Source organism: Bombina bombina, chromosome 3, assembly GCF_027579735.1.
Source record: "Bombina bombina isolate aBomBom1 chromosome 3, aBomBom1.pri, whole genome shotgun sequence".
Taxonomy (NCBI): Eukaryota; Metazoa; Chordata; class Amphibia; order Anura; family Bombinatoridae; genus Bombina; species Bombina bombina.
This window is the reverse complement of record NC_069501.1, coordinates 425,074,801-425,091,527: the sequence shown is the minus strand read 5'-3', so window position 1 is coordinate 425,091,527 and position 16,727 is coordinate 425,074,801.

Sequence of the window (16,727 nt, the reverse complement as noted above, 5' to 3'; positions counted from 1 at the left end):
ACAGATTGGAGTAGAATCCCAGACCCTGTTCCTGCATTGAAACAGGAACTATCACTCCTAGGTTGGAAAGGTCCCGGACACAGTGTAAGAATGCCTCTCTTTTTATCTAGTCTACAGAAACCTGCCCCTGGGAGGAAAGGCTTTGAACTCTAGTTTGCATCCCTGGAACATGATGTCCACCGCCCAGGGATCCGGCACATCCCGAACCCAGGCCTGAGCGAAGAAAGGCAGTCTGCCCCCCACCAGATCCGGTCCCAGATCGGGGGCTGACCCTTCATGCTGACTTTGAGTCAGTAACAGGCTTCTTAGATTGCTTCCCCTTGTTCCAAGACTGGTTGGACCTCCAGGAAGGCTTGGACTGATCTTGCTTGGCAGAGGTAGAGGAATTTTTACCCTTGAAGTTTCGAAAAGAACAAAAATTACTCTGATGTCCCTTCTGCTTATTCCTCTTATCCTGAGGGAGAAAATTACCCCTTGAAAATTATTTCAGCCAAGCCCAGCCCAAACAAAGTCTTACCCTTGTAGGGAATCGCCAAAAGTTTAGACTTAGACGACACATACACAGACCAGGATTTCAACCATAAAGCCCTGCGAGCCAGTACTGCAAACCCAGAAATTCATGCTTCCAAATTAATAACTTGAAGGGAAGCATCCGTAATAAAGAAATTGGCCAACTTTAAGGCCTTGATCCTATCCTGGATCTCTTCAAGGGGGGTATCTGTCTGAATACATTCAGACAACACATCAAACCAGTATGCTGCTGCACTGGTGACGGTAGCAATACATACTGCATGTTGCCATTGGAAACCCTGGTGTACATACATTTTAAGTAACCCTTCAAACTTCTTTTGCATACGAAGAGAGAAGCGTTCTACCAGAAATGAACAACAGCTCATCAGCTAGTTCTATGGCGATTTACCACCCGGAAGCAGCCTCTTCTAGACCAGTGTGCTTTTCACAGAGGAAAACTTTCCTGAAGTATATCAGTCTGATCCTGCCAAGAAAGGTCAGTCCAGCCCCGAAATACCAGGCAATTCTCCTATGAACAAGGAACATGACAACCCCAGACGATCGTTTCGGCCTCCTATGGGCCTCATCAGTGAGGTGCAGCCACATTCCTCTAAGCACACTGGGCAAGGAGTCCACGTCTTGTTTCCCCCATCACCCATAGGGAGACTTCCCTAGGGTCATTTTAATTTGCATACGAAAAGAGAAGCGCTCTACCAGGAATGAACAACAGCTCATCAGCTAGTTCTATGGTGATTTACCACCCGGAAGCAGCCTCTTTTAGACCAGTATGCTTTTCACAGAGGAAAACTTTCCTGAAGTATATTAGTCTGATCCCGCCAAGTAAGGTCAGTCCAGCCCCAAAATACCAGGCAATTCTCCTATGAACAAGAAACATGACAACCCCAGACGATCGTTTCGGCCTCCTATGGGCCTCGTCAGTGAGGTGCAGCCACATTCCTCTAAGAACACTGGGCAAGAAGTCAATGTCTGGTTTCCCCCATCACCCATAGGGATACTTCACCAGGGTCATAAGAGAGAAGCGCTCTACTAGGAATGAACAACAGCTCATCAGCTAGTTCTATGGTGATTTACCACCCGGAAGCAGCCTCTTTTAGACCAGTGTGCTTTTCACAGAGGAAAACTTTCCTGAAGTATATCAGTCTGATCCCGCCAAGTAAGGTCAATCCAGCCCCGAAATACCAGGCAATTCTCCTATGAACAAGGAACATGACAACCCCAGAGGATCGTTTCGGCCTCCTATGGGCCTCGTCAGTGAGGTGCAGCCACCTTCCTCTAAGCACACTGGGCTTCCAACTTCTTATCCATAGGATCATTAAACAGCTATCCTCTATGGGGATAGTGGTTCTCTTAGCCAAAGTGTAAATTGCCTCCTCCACCTTAGGGACCGTCTGCCAAGACTCCTTGATAGAGTCCGTTATTGGAAACATCTTCTTAAAAATTGGGGATGGAGAAAAGGGAATACCAGGTCTCTCCCATTCCCGAGCAATAATCTCTGTAGCCTGGTCTGGTACAGGAAAAACCTCCACCGTGGAAGGTACATCAAAGTATTTATTTAGCTTAGTATTCTTAGGATTGACTACGACAGTCATGTCGGAGTCATCCAAGGTGGCCAAAACCTCCTTAAGTAACAAACGGAGGTGTTCTAGCTTAAACCTGAAAGATACAACTTCAGCATCAGAAGAAGGAATTACACTGTCTGAGTATGAGATTTCACCCTCAGATGCCACCGAAGTATCTTTCTCCTCAGACGTCTGGGAGGGAACATTCGGAATAGCCACGACTGTGTCAGAAACCTTACTCACTGATTCTTTATATTTCCTCTTGCGCTTTCCCTACAGCATGGGAAAAGCAGACAGCGCATCAGTTACCGCAGAGGATATGTGAGTAGCAATGTCTTGCAAGGTAACTCCAACCGGAGTGTGAGAGGAAGCACAGGGCACTGCATGTAGGGACGATAATGTTTTGGACACTTGAGGAGAAAGCTGTGGCATATCTTGAACAGGAGACCCCTGAACAGCATCTTCCTTAGATAATGATGGCTCAGAATCAAAAAGTCTATCCCTGTACTGTAATGCTCTCTTAATACACGAGGAACAAAAAGGGATTGGTGGTTCAACATTGGAATCAAAACACAAGCTACATGTAACATTTTGCAGGGCCTCTTGATCCATCTTTACCCCTAAATTAAATAAAAATGTCCTTATTTAATTTTAAAGTAATTATAAAAAAAAAGTTAAATAATAAAATGAAAGTTTATATTCAAAAATGCAACCGCAGAGCAGTGGCTCACTCACAACCTCAAACAGCCTCTTCACCTCAGCACTCTTTGCTGAGGTGCCTACCTGTCCTGCTGGAGAAGGAAATAAGAGATTTCAATGATCCGGTCCCAGAGCTGCTCAAACAGGCTACCAGCTGACAATATCCTTGCTAGCAGAGCCGCAACGAACCCCTCTATACCGGATCGCACAGAAGGAGAAACCGGAAGTGTGCAACACAATCTTGCCGCCACAGAAAGCCTGCCCTCCTAATCGTGGGCATGAGTAAACTGAACTCCGGGTCGCCATTATCCCTGTAGCCGTCACATAAAGTATGCAAAAACACATACCACGGAATTAAAGCGGAGCTGAGCCTCTATAACGAGTTACCTCTCACATACAGCAGCATATCAGCAAATATGCTACTGCTCCTCAAGCCCCCAGTGCCTGCATAACTGCCCATATGAATCCCATTGAGCCTAAATAGGATTGTATTAAAATAAAAGGTCCCATACAGATTTAACTGTAAAAGTGCCATATTCTCCTGACCCAAGAAAATAAAATTAGGCACTTATCTGAATATAACACTGCCCAGCAGCAGAGCAGCTCACATGGTTTGAGAGGCACACCTCCTCACATGGACCTGTGAAAAACAAAGAAAGACTGAATAATCCTACTCAGGCTTTCAAGACAGGGCAGCAACAACTGTTTGGAAGGCGCAGTGAGGATTATACCCCACATGTTCCCAATTGCTTAAAAGCCACCACTGCTCTACTGAAGAGACTGACATGGACTACGGCTAAACCCCAGGAAGAAGCAGAGCAAACTTGATCTGCTTCAAAATAATAAAATCTTGATTGAAGAATTTTCTTTCAGACACCTAAACTTTACCACCTCCTTGCTTTTAACGTAGGCAAAGAGAATGACTGGGGTTGGAGGGAAGGGAGGTGATACTTAACAGCTTTGCTGTGGTGCTCTTTGCCTCCTCCTGCTGGCCAGGAGTGATATTCCCAATAGTAATTAGAGATGATCCGTGGACTCACCATGTCATTAGAAAGAAATAACATTGATATTTACAGATTTGTCCGTACATTGAGACTAAAGGATTTTCTCCTAGATAGGAAGGATATTCCACATAAGACCCATATGGATCATAGAAGCAAGAGCTAGTTTAATCCCCCGCTCAGAAACCCACACATAATTACATTTTTGAATATGGTTGACAGGGATCTGTAAAAACTGAGTAAGATTCCTTCCAAATATAGACATAACTTGGATAAAGGGGAATGGGAGGCATTTAGTACATTGCAGAATAATAGAGATATCATAGTAAAGCCCGCCGACAAGGGCGGAAGTATAGTTATAATGGACTATAAAGATTATAAGATGGAGGTGATGAGACAACTTAGTGATGCTACAAATTATGTAAAACTGAGTAGGAATCTGACCCTTGGAAAAAAAAAAAAAAAGAACTTGACAGTATTCTACAAATGGGATTGCAAAATGGGTGGATTACTGAAAATGAAAAGGGTTTTATGAGCACAGAATACCCAAAGACCCCGGTATTCTATGTGCTTCCCAAGATACATAAGTCCCTCACAGCACCTCCCGGGAGACCCATCATTTCTGCAATGGAATCATTAAATCAACCAGTGGCAAAATATCTGGATGACCACTTACAGAATTGTGTAAAGAAGGTCCCATCCTATATTAGGGACTCTAAGCATTTCATAGAACTGCTGGAAGATGTGAGAGAATGTGGGAAAGATACCTTTTTTGTAACTATGGATGTGTCAAATCTATATGCTTGCATCCCCCATGAGGAGGGGATCTAGGCGGTTAAGGATTTGTTGCAGGGAAACACAGACTTCAATGGACCTCCTGTAGAGTATACTGCTTTGCTGTTACATTTTGTATTGCATAAGAATTATTTTAAATTCGAAAATGATATATATTTGCAATGCATTGGGACGGCGATGGGCTCACGGGTAGCACCTAGCTATGCAAATATATATATGCGTTTTTACGAACAGAGATATATACTTCAAAATCCTTTGTTTAAATAATTTGGTAAGAAATACTGCAGGTTCATTGATGACGTGTATTTTCTGTGGCAAGGGGAGGAGAGGCTCTTGGCTGAATTGGGGGAAACTTCAAATAATCTGACTACTAACATCAGGTTTGTGCCTAAGTGGGATTCTACACAAATAGAATTTATTGATGTGGAGCTGTACAAAGAGAATGGCAGGATTGAGACTAGGGTATATAGAAAACCTACGGACAGGAATACCATAGTAAAGTTTGAAAGCTTTCATCCACAACATCTTCTCAAGTCAATGCCAAGAGCCCAAATGTTGAGGGCTGTGGACCTTACCTCTAAGGAGGAAGATTTAAATAGGGCAATAGATGAGATGGGTGAAAGGTTTTAACAGCAGGGATATCCAAACAAGCTGCTCAATGAAAGTAAAGAACAAATATCACAAACAGAGAGAACTATGGTAAAGAGAAAAAATAGTGACAGGTTATTTTTTGTTACAGACTACACCACAGATAGCTTGAAGATGAGGAAGGCCGTTTGTGAAAACTGGGGAATTCTCCAGGGTGACAGGAGGCTTTGCACCATGGTTAAGAAGATCCCCATATTAGATCCATAAAAAAATCCAAAGTTCATAGTAATAAGCACTAACTGGTCTTTAGATGTCTGTGGTAAACAAAACTTTATTCCATGTAGCATTTCGGGACTAAATACAGTCCCTTCCTCTAAACAAACAGAGCTTTTAAAGGACTATTATATCCTCCCCCAAAAATCGGCCAATCATGGTTGTCCGTATGACACGTCTACACCCAAAACATCCTCATAAGACATAAATCTTAAAATATATGATAATCAGTGAACATATAAATACAATGTGTATGATAGCTATCAACTATAAAAACCAGTACCATCAAAGACAGCGTGGCATCTCTCCCACGTTACCTGCAGACAAAACTTCAGATAAACCAAAGACATAAAAAGTAAACAATCCGCCCAACTTCACGACATAAAAAGTAAACAAACCGCCCAACTTCACCTAAGGCCAATCACTATAGCCGGGGCGTGTCTCAATATACGCACAATAGTCACCATATGAATAAATCCCCCAACTAACTAATCGCCAAAAATCGTCACTCATGAAGTTAAAACATGACAGCGGATATACCTCCGTAGCTGATATCGTGTTCTGTGTAATGTAAAGTCTCAAAATAGCTTAACAAGACTATGGGGTCATATGTAAAACACCACACAACAGTATACAAAGGTATAGGACAGACTGCCAATATTTCTTTTTAAAAATATGATCGCCAATGTAAATTAATCGTTATGGTTTAAAAGTGTTATTATCAGCAAGAGAGTACTATCCGCAAATAGGACAACGGTCAAAAAAGAGGGTATTGAAAATCAATGTAAGTACTGCCATTAGGAAGGCCCCCCTCATAGTAACTAAGGAATGCAAGCTCATAATACCCATTGAAAGTGGTACCATCCCCAGTTTAGTAAGATATGCAATTCCCTACACCCAACAATGTTATACCAATCAGACAAACACTAGCACAACGTTGAAGGAGAGCCACACTGATCCAAGACCATGCACTGATGAAACCCTAAATATGGATTCAGGACACTAAAAAAGTGATAAAAATGGGGGGCGGAGCGTAGCCATGCAGGAACATGGCAGCACTTTGAAGTTACTCCGTGGCATGTCTTCTACTACCAGCTCCATTATGGCATAAAATAGGGGCAAAACACCTCCCAAGCTCCCATGATGTGCTTCTGACTACTTGGTGACCTTAGAGAAAGTCAATATTAACGGATCACACTAAAGGACCTAGAGGTATAACGGACTCTGTGACGTACCACCTGCGGCCTATGCGCTCATATAAAAAAATGAACTACAACCAGCTTTGTGATCGCAGCAGCACTATCTCGACAGCTGGACTTTGGGAAGCGTTGGAACTTGCTCCCGGAAATCGGGAGGACATCGCATAAGAGCAGAATGAACCGCCATTGCGGCCTCCACGTGGCATACATAGCCGCTGCGCAGCGCAGACATATCGCAGCTTCAACCTTCTGAACGGCCCGTGTTCAGCGAACGGCTAATCATCTGTTCACAAGTAAGTGTCTCCCTGGGATCACGGTTTGTAGGCTGAGCCGCCAAATTGTAAATTGGGGAGTTTTCTCCTGGTTTGTGCAGATTGGAAACAACTGCATAACCTAGCCTCTCCTGCAGAGCAGCCGCAAAGGAAATACTCCTGAATATATAGAAGGAGAACACTTACACTAAACATTACGCAATTGTATAACCCAGTGAATTCCTATGCCCTTAACTTACATTATTGAGCTGAATATACAACTAAATATACATTTGCTAACACAGAGACGCTCCAATCCCCTAAAACACGTGGGGAGTAGTGATGTCGCGAACTGAAAATGTTCCTTTCGCGAACAGCGAACGCGAACGTCCGCAAACGGGCAAAGCGGGCGAACCGCCATTGACTTCAATAGGCAGGCGAATTTTAAAACCCACAGGGACTCTTTCTGGCCACAATAGTGATGGAAAAGTTGTTTCAAGGGGACTAACACCTGGACTGTGGCATGCCGGAGGGGGATCCATGGCAAAACTCCCACGTAAAATTACATAGTTGATGCAGAGTCTGGTTTTAATCCATAAAGGGCATAAATCACCTAACATTCCTAAATTGTTTGGAATAACGTGCTTTAAAACATCAGGTATGATGTTGTATCGATCAGGTAGTGTAAGGGTTATGCCCGCTTCACAGTGACAGACCAAACTCCCCGTTTAACACACCGCAAACAGTCCATTTGCACAACCACGAGATAGATAGATTTGATAGATACATAGATACATAGATTAGATAGATAGATCAATAGATGCAATATACATTTGATAGATACGATAGATAGATTTGATAGATAAATAAATAGATTTGATAGATATATAATTTCCCAGACAGAGAATTACAAGACGTGCAGTCTGGGACCCATGGTAAGGTTCCCAGAGGCAGTTGCGGCGCCAGGGGACGTGTATATGGCATGGATTTTAGGAACCGGGAGATGGAAAAAGATGCTTGGTCGGTCCTCCTACTTCAAATTTGGGGCACTGCGCGTGCAATCTACTGTGCCACCAGATATGAGTGGTGTGTTAAGTAGTACTATTCTGATCAGTTTAATACCTGTTACTCCCCCTATCCGGGGACGTGTATATGGCATGGATTTTAGGAACCGGGAGATGAAAAAAGCTGCTTGGTCGGTCCTCCTACTTCAAATTTGGGGCACTGCGCGTGCAATCGTGGCCGGATTTTTAGCCGACGGACATTTGGCCGACGGACATTTGGCCGAAACACAAGTGGCTATCACAAAACAGTCCGGCCATGAGATAGATAGATTTGATAGATAGATACATAGATTAGATAGATAGATAGATAGACAGACCAATAGATGCAATATACATTTGATAGATATGATAGATAGATTTGATAGATAAATAGATAGATTTGATAGATAGATAATTTCCCAGACAGAGAATTACAAGACGTGCGGTCTGGGATCCATGGTAAGGTTCCCAGAGGCAGTTGCGGCGCCAGGGGACGTGTAAATGGCATGGGATTACAGGTTGGGGATTGCCTTTTGTGAAAAGAAATTTCGGCCGGGTACCTTCCACTGCAGTGTCCCAATAGCTACACATTTTTTGAACGCCTCAGACTTCACCAGCTTGTATGGTAAAAGCTAGCGGGCTAAGAGTTCAGACAAGCCAGCTGTCAGACGCCAGGCAAGGGGGTGACTTTGTGACATTGGCTTCTTACGCTCAAACATGTCCTTGACAGACACCTGACTGTGGGCAGATGATCAGGAAATGCTCCGGAAGAGAGACGGAGTGGCGGATGGTTGAGAGGGGGCAAGGAGGACAGCAGTGGTTGACGTGGCTGAAGATGCTGGACCAGGAGGAGGATGGCGGCTTTGAGTTTGTGTGCTGCTTGTACTCATGTGTTGATCCCATAGGCGTTTGTGATGTGCGATCATGTGCTTTCGCAAAGCAGTTGTACCTAGGTGGGTGTTGGACTTCCCACGACTCAGTTTCTTTTGGCACAGGTTGCAAATGGCATCACTGTTGTCAGAGGCAGACACACAAAAAAAATGCCACACTGCTGAGCTCTGCGATGACGGCATTCTGGTGGTGGCAACAGCATGCGTTGATTGGCGTGCTGTCTGGCTGACCCTGGGTGCCGATGCATGCTGTCTGACTGTGCCACTAGCTCCTTGCGACGACCTCCCCCTGCTTCCAACTCGTCTCCTCCTCCTCCTCCTCTCTGTCTCCCCATCTGAACTTTCCCCCTGTTCTTCTTCTCTTCTAGCGGGCACCCACGTGACATCCACGGATGCATCGTCATCATCAACCGCTTCACTTGTATCTGACAAATCAACAAAGGAAGCAGCAGCGGGTACAACATCATCATCATCACACCGTACGTCCATGTCTGTAATGCTGCCTGACTGAGACATATCACTGTTATCTACATCCTCTGTCAATGATGGTTGCGCATCACTCATTTCTTCCAAATGATGTGTAAATAACTTCTCTGCCAGATCAAGTGAAGTGGCTGTGGTGCTAGTGTTGGTGCTGGCGGCAGGCGGGCGAGTGGTAACTTGAGAGGTGCCCGTAGATAAGCTGGAGGAGGATGGTGCGTCAAGGTTCGGAGCGGTAGCTATAGAAGATTGGGTGTCCTGTGTTAAAAAGTCAACTATGTCCTCCTCAGAACTTTTCGAGTTCATGGTACGTGGCCTCTGAACACTGGCCATTATTCTAGGGCCTAAAGGAATCACAGCACCATGACCACGACGGCACCTGCGGGGTGGCCTGCCTCTGCCTGTCATTTTTTTTTAAATGTACACTTACAATACTATTAAACAAGATATGAGTGGTGCTACTGGGCAAGTGGGCACAGTATACGCTGTGAGCCTGACACAAAAAAGCAGACTGATGTTTCACAGTCCAAAAAGTTAATTTTTTTTTAAATTTACACTTACACTACTATTAAACAAGATATGAGTGGTGGCACTGGGCAAGTGGGCACAGTATATGCTGTGAGCCTGGCACACACGCTGGCAGGCAGACAACTGCAATTAGATTACACTAGCAGACTGATGTTTCACAGTCAAAAAAGTTTTTTTTTTTTAAATTTACACTACTGTTAAAACAGATTTGAGTGGTGGCACTGTGGGCAAGTGGGCCTGGCACACACGCTGGCAGGCAGGCAGGCAACTGCAATTAGATTACACTAGCAGACTGATGTTTAACAGTCAAAAAAGTTTTTTTTTTTAAATTTACACTACTGTTACAACAGATATGAGTGGTGGCACTGTGGGCAAGTGGGCCTGGCACACACGCTAGCAGGCAGGCAACTGCAATTAGATTACACTAGCAGACTGATGTTTAACAGTCAAAAAAGTTTTTTTTTTTTTAAATTTACACTACTGTTACAACAGATATGAGTGGTGGCACTGTGGGCAAGTGGGCCTGGCACACACGCTGGCAGGCAGGCAACTGCAATTAGATTACACTAGCAGACTGATGTTTAACAGTCAAAAAAGTTTTTTTTTTTAAATTTACACTACTGTTTGTTACACCAGATATGAGTGGTGGCACTGGGCAAGAGGGCCTGGCACACACGCTGGCAGGCAGGCAACTGCAATTAGATTACACTAGCAGACTGATGTTTAACAGTCAAAAAAGTTTTTTTTTTTTAAAATGTACACTACTGTTACAACAGATATGAGTGGTGGCACTGTGGGCAAGTGGGCCTGGCACACACGATGGCAGGCAGGCAACTGCAATTAGATTACACTAGCAGACTGATGTTTAACAGTCAAAAAAGTTTTTTTTTAAAAATTTACACTAATGTTACACCAGATATGAGTGGTGGCAACAGGCAAGTGGGCACAGTATACGCTGTGAGCCTGGCACACACGCTGGCAGGCAACTGCAATTAGATTACACAGGAAAAAAAAAAAAGCAGCCCTAAAAAGGGCTTTTTGGGGTGCTGTCCTTACAGCAGAGATCAGATGAGTCCTTCAGGACTGTAGTGGACACTGAATACACTAGCCTAGCTATCAATTTCCCTATTAAATCAGCAGCAGCTACACTGTCCCTACTCTCACTAAGAAAGCAGCTTCCGAATGAATCTAAAATGGCTGCTGTCCAGGAGCTGGGAGGGTCTGGGAGGAAGGGTCTGCTGCTGATTGGCTGGAATGTATCTGCAGACTGTGAGATACAGGGTCAAAGTTTACTCAATGATGACGAATAGGGGGCGGATCGAACATCGCATATGTTCGCCCGCCGTTGCAAACGCAAACAAGCTATGTTCGCCGGGAACTATTCGCCGGCGAACTATTCGGGACATCACTAGTGGGGAGCCAGATAGCATACATCCAATGGCATCTAGGCAGAAACTTAGGACAGACAAGAGGGTGACTGCAACACCTAATGCCACCATGAGCTCTTTCTTCCAAAAACAAGATAGTGAGGCAACTGACAATACAAAAAACTTGCTGCCACCAGATACCCAATCCACACAAAAACAGGCAGACTCCCCACACGCTCAGCAACTCAATCAAATCCAAATGATCATATCTCAGCTACCATCTAAATCTGATCTGACAGATTTAAAATCATTCATCAAAACAGAGATGTCCTCACTAAAGAAAAATATTAATGAACTGGGGTCAAGAATAGAATATCTTGAAGAGGGACAAGACGCCCTGAACAACATGGTGTCAGATTCAAACCACCAAATGGTGAGACAGGAAACCGTTATTCACTCACTCCAACTTAAAATAGAGGATCTCGACAATAGGAGTCGAAGGAGTAACTTACGGATAAGGGGGGTTCCAGAAGAGGTGACTCAAGATTCCCTTACATCCTATCTACTACAACTATTCGAATATATATTATTCCATCTTTAAAACTCACACGCCTAGATTTAGAGTTCTGCGTTAGGGTTAAAAAGCAGCGTTAAGGGGTCCTAACGCTGCTTTTTAACACCCGCTGGTATTTAGAGTCAGGCAGGAAAGGGTCTACCGCTCACTTTCTTTCTGCGACTCGAGGCTACCGCAGATCCCCTTACGTCAATTGCGTATCCTATCTTTTCTATGGGATTTGCCTAACGCTGGTATTACGAGTCTTGGAAGAAGTGAGCGGTAGAGCCTCTACCGACAAGACTCCAACCGCAAAAAAAGTCAGTATTTAAGAGTTTTATGGGCTAACGCGGGAACATAAAGCTCTTAACTACTGTGCTATAAAGTACACTAACACCCATAAACTACCTATGAACCTCTAAACCGAGGCCCCCCCACATCGCAAACCCTATAATAATTTTTTTAACCCCTAATCTGCTGCTCCGGACACCGCCGGAACCTACATTATACCTATGAACCCCTAATCTGCTGCCCCTAACATCGTCAACACCTATATTATATTTATTACCCCCTTATCTGCCCCCCCCAACATCGCCGCCACCTACCTACACTTATTAACCCCTAATCTGCCGACCGGACATCGCCGCCACTATAATAAATGTATTAACCCCTAAACCGCCGCACTCCCGCCTCGCAAACACTATAATAAATTTTATTAACCATTAATCTGCCCTCCCTAACATTGCCGCCACCTACCTACAATTATTAACCCCTAATCTGCGCCCCCAACGTCGCCGCTACTATAATAAAGTTATTAACCCCTAAACCTAAGTCTAACCCTAATCCTAACACCCCCCTAACTTAAATATAATTTAAATTAAACAAACTAAATTTACTATCATTAAATAAATTAATCCTATTTAAAACTAAATACTTATCTATAAAATAAACCCTAATATAGCTACAATATAACTAATAGTTACATTGTAGCTATATTAGGATTTATATTTATTTTACAGGCAACTTTGTATTTATTTTAACTAGGTACAATAGTTATTAAATAGTTAATAACTATTTAATAGCTACCTAGTTAAAAAAATTACAAAATTACCTGTAAAATAAATCCTAACCTAAGTTACAAATACACCTAACACTACACTATCAATAAATTAATTAAATAAATTACCCACAATTATCTAACCTAAAATACAATTAAACTATAGTACAAAAACCCCCCCACTAAATTACAAAAAAAAATTACAAGAAGTTTAAACTAATTACACCTAATCTTAATTAATTTATTTAATGATAGTAAATTTAGTTCGTTTAATTTAAATTATATTTAAGTTAGGGGGGTGTTAGGGTTAGACTTAGGTTTAGGGGTTAATAACTTTATTATAGTAGCGGCGACATTGGGGGCGGCAGATTAGGGGTTAATAATTGTAGGTAGGTGGCGGCGATGTTAGGGAGGGCAGATTAGGGGTTAATAAAATGTATTATAATGTTTGCAAGGCGGGAGTGCAGCGGTTTAGGAGTTAATACATTTATAATAGTGGCGGCGATGTCCGGTCAGCAGATTAGGGGTTAATAAGTGTAGGTAGGTGGCGGCGACGTTGGGGGGGCAGATTAGGGGGTAATAAATATAATATAGGTGTCAGCGATGTTAGGGACAGCAGATTAGGGGTTCATATGTATAATGTAGGTTCCGGCGGTGTCCGGAGCGGCAGATTAGGGGTTAATAATAAAATGCAGGTGTCAGCGATAGCGGGGGCGGCAGATTAGGGGTTAATAAGTGTAAGGTTAGGGGTGTTTAGACTCGGGGTTCATGTTAGGATGTTAGGTGTAGACTTAGAGAGTGTTTCCCCATAGGAAACAATGGGGCTGCGTTAGGAGCTGAACACTGCTTTTTTGCAGGTGTTTTTTTTCAGCCAGCTCAGCCCCATTGTTTCCTATGGGGATATGGTGCACGAGCACGTTTTGCCAGCTCACCGCTACCGTAAGCAACGCTGGTATTGAGGGTTGAAGTGGAGCTAAATTATGCTCAACGCTCCCTTTTCTGAGGCTAACGCAGCCATTCAGACAACTCGTAATACCAGCGTTGGTTTAAGGGTGCGCTGGAATAAAAAGCCTCGTTAGCACCGCGGGTCTTTACCGACAAAACTCTAAATCTAGGCGACAGAATCCTCCATGGAACGTGCACATAGAGCGCTGAGACCTGTCCCAAAACCCCCTAACCCTCCAAGAGACATTATTATTAAATTTGCTAATTATTTGGAAAAAGAAGCAATATGGAGACAGGTCAGGTTGCAACGGGAGATCAAATTTCAGACCTATAGCATACAAATTTATCCTGACATCTGCCCCACCACAATTGAGAGACGCAGAGAAATACGATTCATTACCCAGGTCCTCCAGGAGAGAAAGATGAGATATCGTTGGGGTTTCCCCTTCAGCCTCATTGTTCAACAGGAAGGCAAGACTCACACATACAAAGAACCGGATGATCTGGAATCGTTCTCAAGAGGTCTCAACATCTCTTTCCCACTGCCGACCTCAAAGCCAATGGAATCATCCACCTCCAGAGATAACACCGTACCCAAACCTCAAAGAACACAACGGACTCTAGTCAATAAAAGGAAAAAACTGGACACTTCAACGCCCTGAGCTGACCCTTTTGCCCCTCTTTAAAAGTAGCCAAATACTACACAGCTACCAAGAAACAGAAATAACTCTCATCCCTAGAACTCGATAAGTATAGCATGAGAATGTTATGTGATATGTCAGTTAATTTACCTGTATTGTGCACTAATCTTTTAACCCCTAGGGTATAGAGAATAATAATGTAGATGTAATGTCTTCACTTTCTCCCTTATGCGTACAGCTCTTATGCCCTCACTATAGATTTAATAGTCCAACAGTTATGCCCTCAATACATTGGCATAGAAATTTACCCTATTGGGTACCTGATATGCTAAATAGAATTGATCCTATGGTATTTTGTTGTCAAGAGTGACAGAGTATTGCACAACTGCTTAGAAACAGATAAGACATCCCCTTCTAGTTCCCGGCGGATGTAACATATGAATATAGTATTAATATGACAGATGGTTGACCAACGCTGGGTATTGATTGGGCTATCACCCGAATATAGTGAGTAGTTATGGTGTTGCTGTCTGGTTTCTTTATGTACAGCTCTTCCGCCCCCATAATAGATACAGTAGCCCATTGGATATACCCTCCATACATTTGCAGAGAAATTTGTGTTAATGAGTTATAGACATATAAAAGAAGCACGTTACCTCAATATTATCTTGATAGGGAGTTAAGGGAATAATCCTTTGTTAGTCAAACACAAGTTACATAAATCCCACGATGTATAAAACATTGGATCTAACTATTCAACTACCAATATATAGCCCCCATCGTTCTAGTATAGGAGCCTGAGTAGTAGTATAGAGGATATGCTACCCCCATTACCAACAAACTGTTACTGTTGGTCTCTTATAGACCTATTATTTTTGTTCTTCTTGTAAATACTTTTCTTATGTTTATTCTATGTATGTTGTACTCGCATGGCCTATTAACTAAGTCATGTGGGATTGTTTCCGGTCCGTCCTGCGCCCCAACACCTGATCATCTTAAATACATTCAATCACAAGCCTTTCTGTTAACAGCACAGTCCAACACCCACCATTTAGATAATGGCTAATCTAAGACCACAATCCCATGCCAGTAATGATATCAGTATATACTCCGTTAATGCAAAAGGCCTGAATATACCCAGCAAACGAACAGTAGCCTCAAAAGACTTTCATAGATATAAAGCAGACCTTGTATTCTTGCAGGAGACCCATTTCCGTAAAGGTAAAGAGCCCAATACATTCGCACGCACATATGGCTCCTGTTACTGGGCCTCACACTACCGAAACAAAAAACACGGTGTGGGGATCCTGATTAACAAAAATATCCCTTTCATAGTTATGCAGACCATTAGAGATAAAGAGGGAAGATACCTCATTCTAACAGGACTCCTCTATGGTAGACCAGTGACTCTGGTTTCATTGTATGCCCATAATATAGCACAACATTCCTTTATGAAAAAAATATCAAACTTAATACTAGAACATCAAAAGGGGATACTTATCATGTGTGGGGATCTTAATGTCGCTTTGGACCCTGACCTGGACTGTTCATCCCAACATTCTTCTATATCCGCCTCTCGGATATCCAAAATCAAATCATATATTAAAAACATTGTAGCACAAGATGTATGGAGAACATTACACCCCCAACTCATGGATTACACCTTTTATTCATATCCCCATGAGATTTATACTAGAATAGATTATGTGTTCACTGATGTTGGCCCTCAAAACCATTAAACGATTATATCTGGAGACTAGACGAATACCTGATCCCCTCGTGACCCCCAGAATCTCGAAAGCAATTCTAGAATATTTCAAACATAATTGTACTCCCGAGACCACACCACACATTCTATGGGAAGCCCATAAAAGTGTCATCAGGGGGGAATTTATGGCCATAAAAGCACAATTAAATAAAGCTAAAAGAGAACTGACAACTTCACTAATCTTAAATATACAATGCTTAGAATCCTTACATAAAAATTCACCAAACAATAAAAATATACTTAGTGAACTTACTCAAGAATGGCAAACCCTAGCCTCGCACCTCAACAAAGAACACAAAAGGCAAACATTATACACCCAACAAAAACACTACAAGGGTATAAATAAATCAGGAAGACTACTAGCTAGATACCTTAAACAAAAAGCACATACAAAATATATTATGCAGATTAGAGACGATAACGGCCTCCTCCAGAAATCCACTAAACAAATTTCTTATACTTTTAAAACATTCTTCCAAAAACTATATAATCTCAAAAACTCAAACTCCAACAACCCCAATCAGGACACAGTTAGGGCACAATTGATAGAAAATGACCT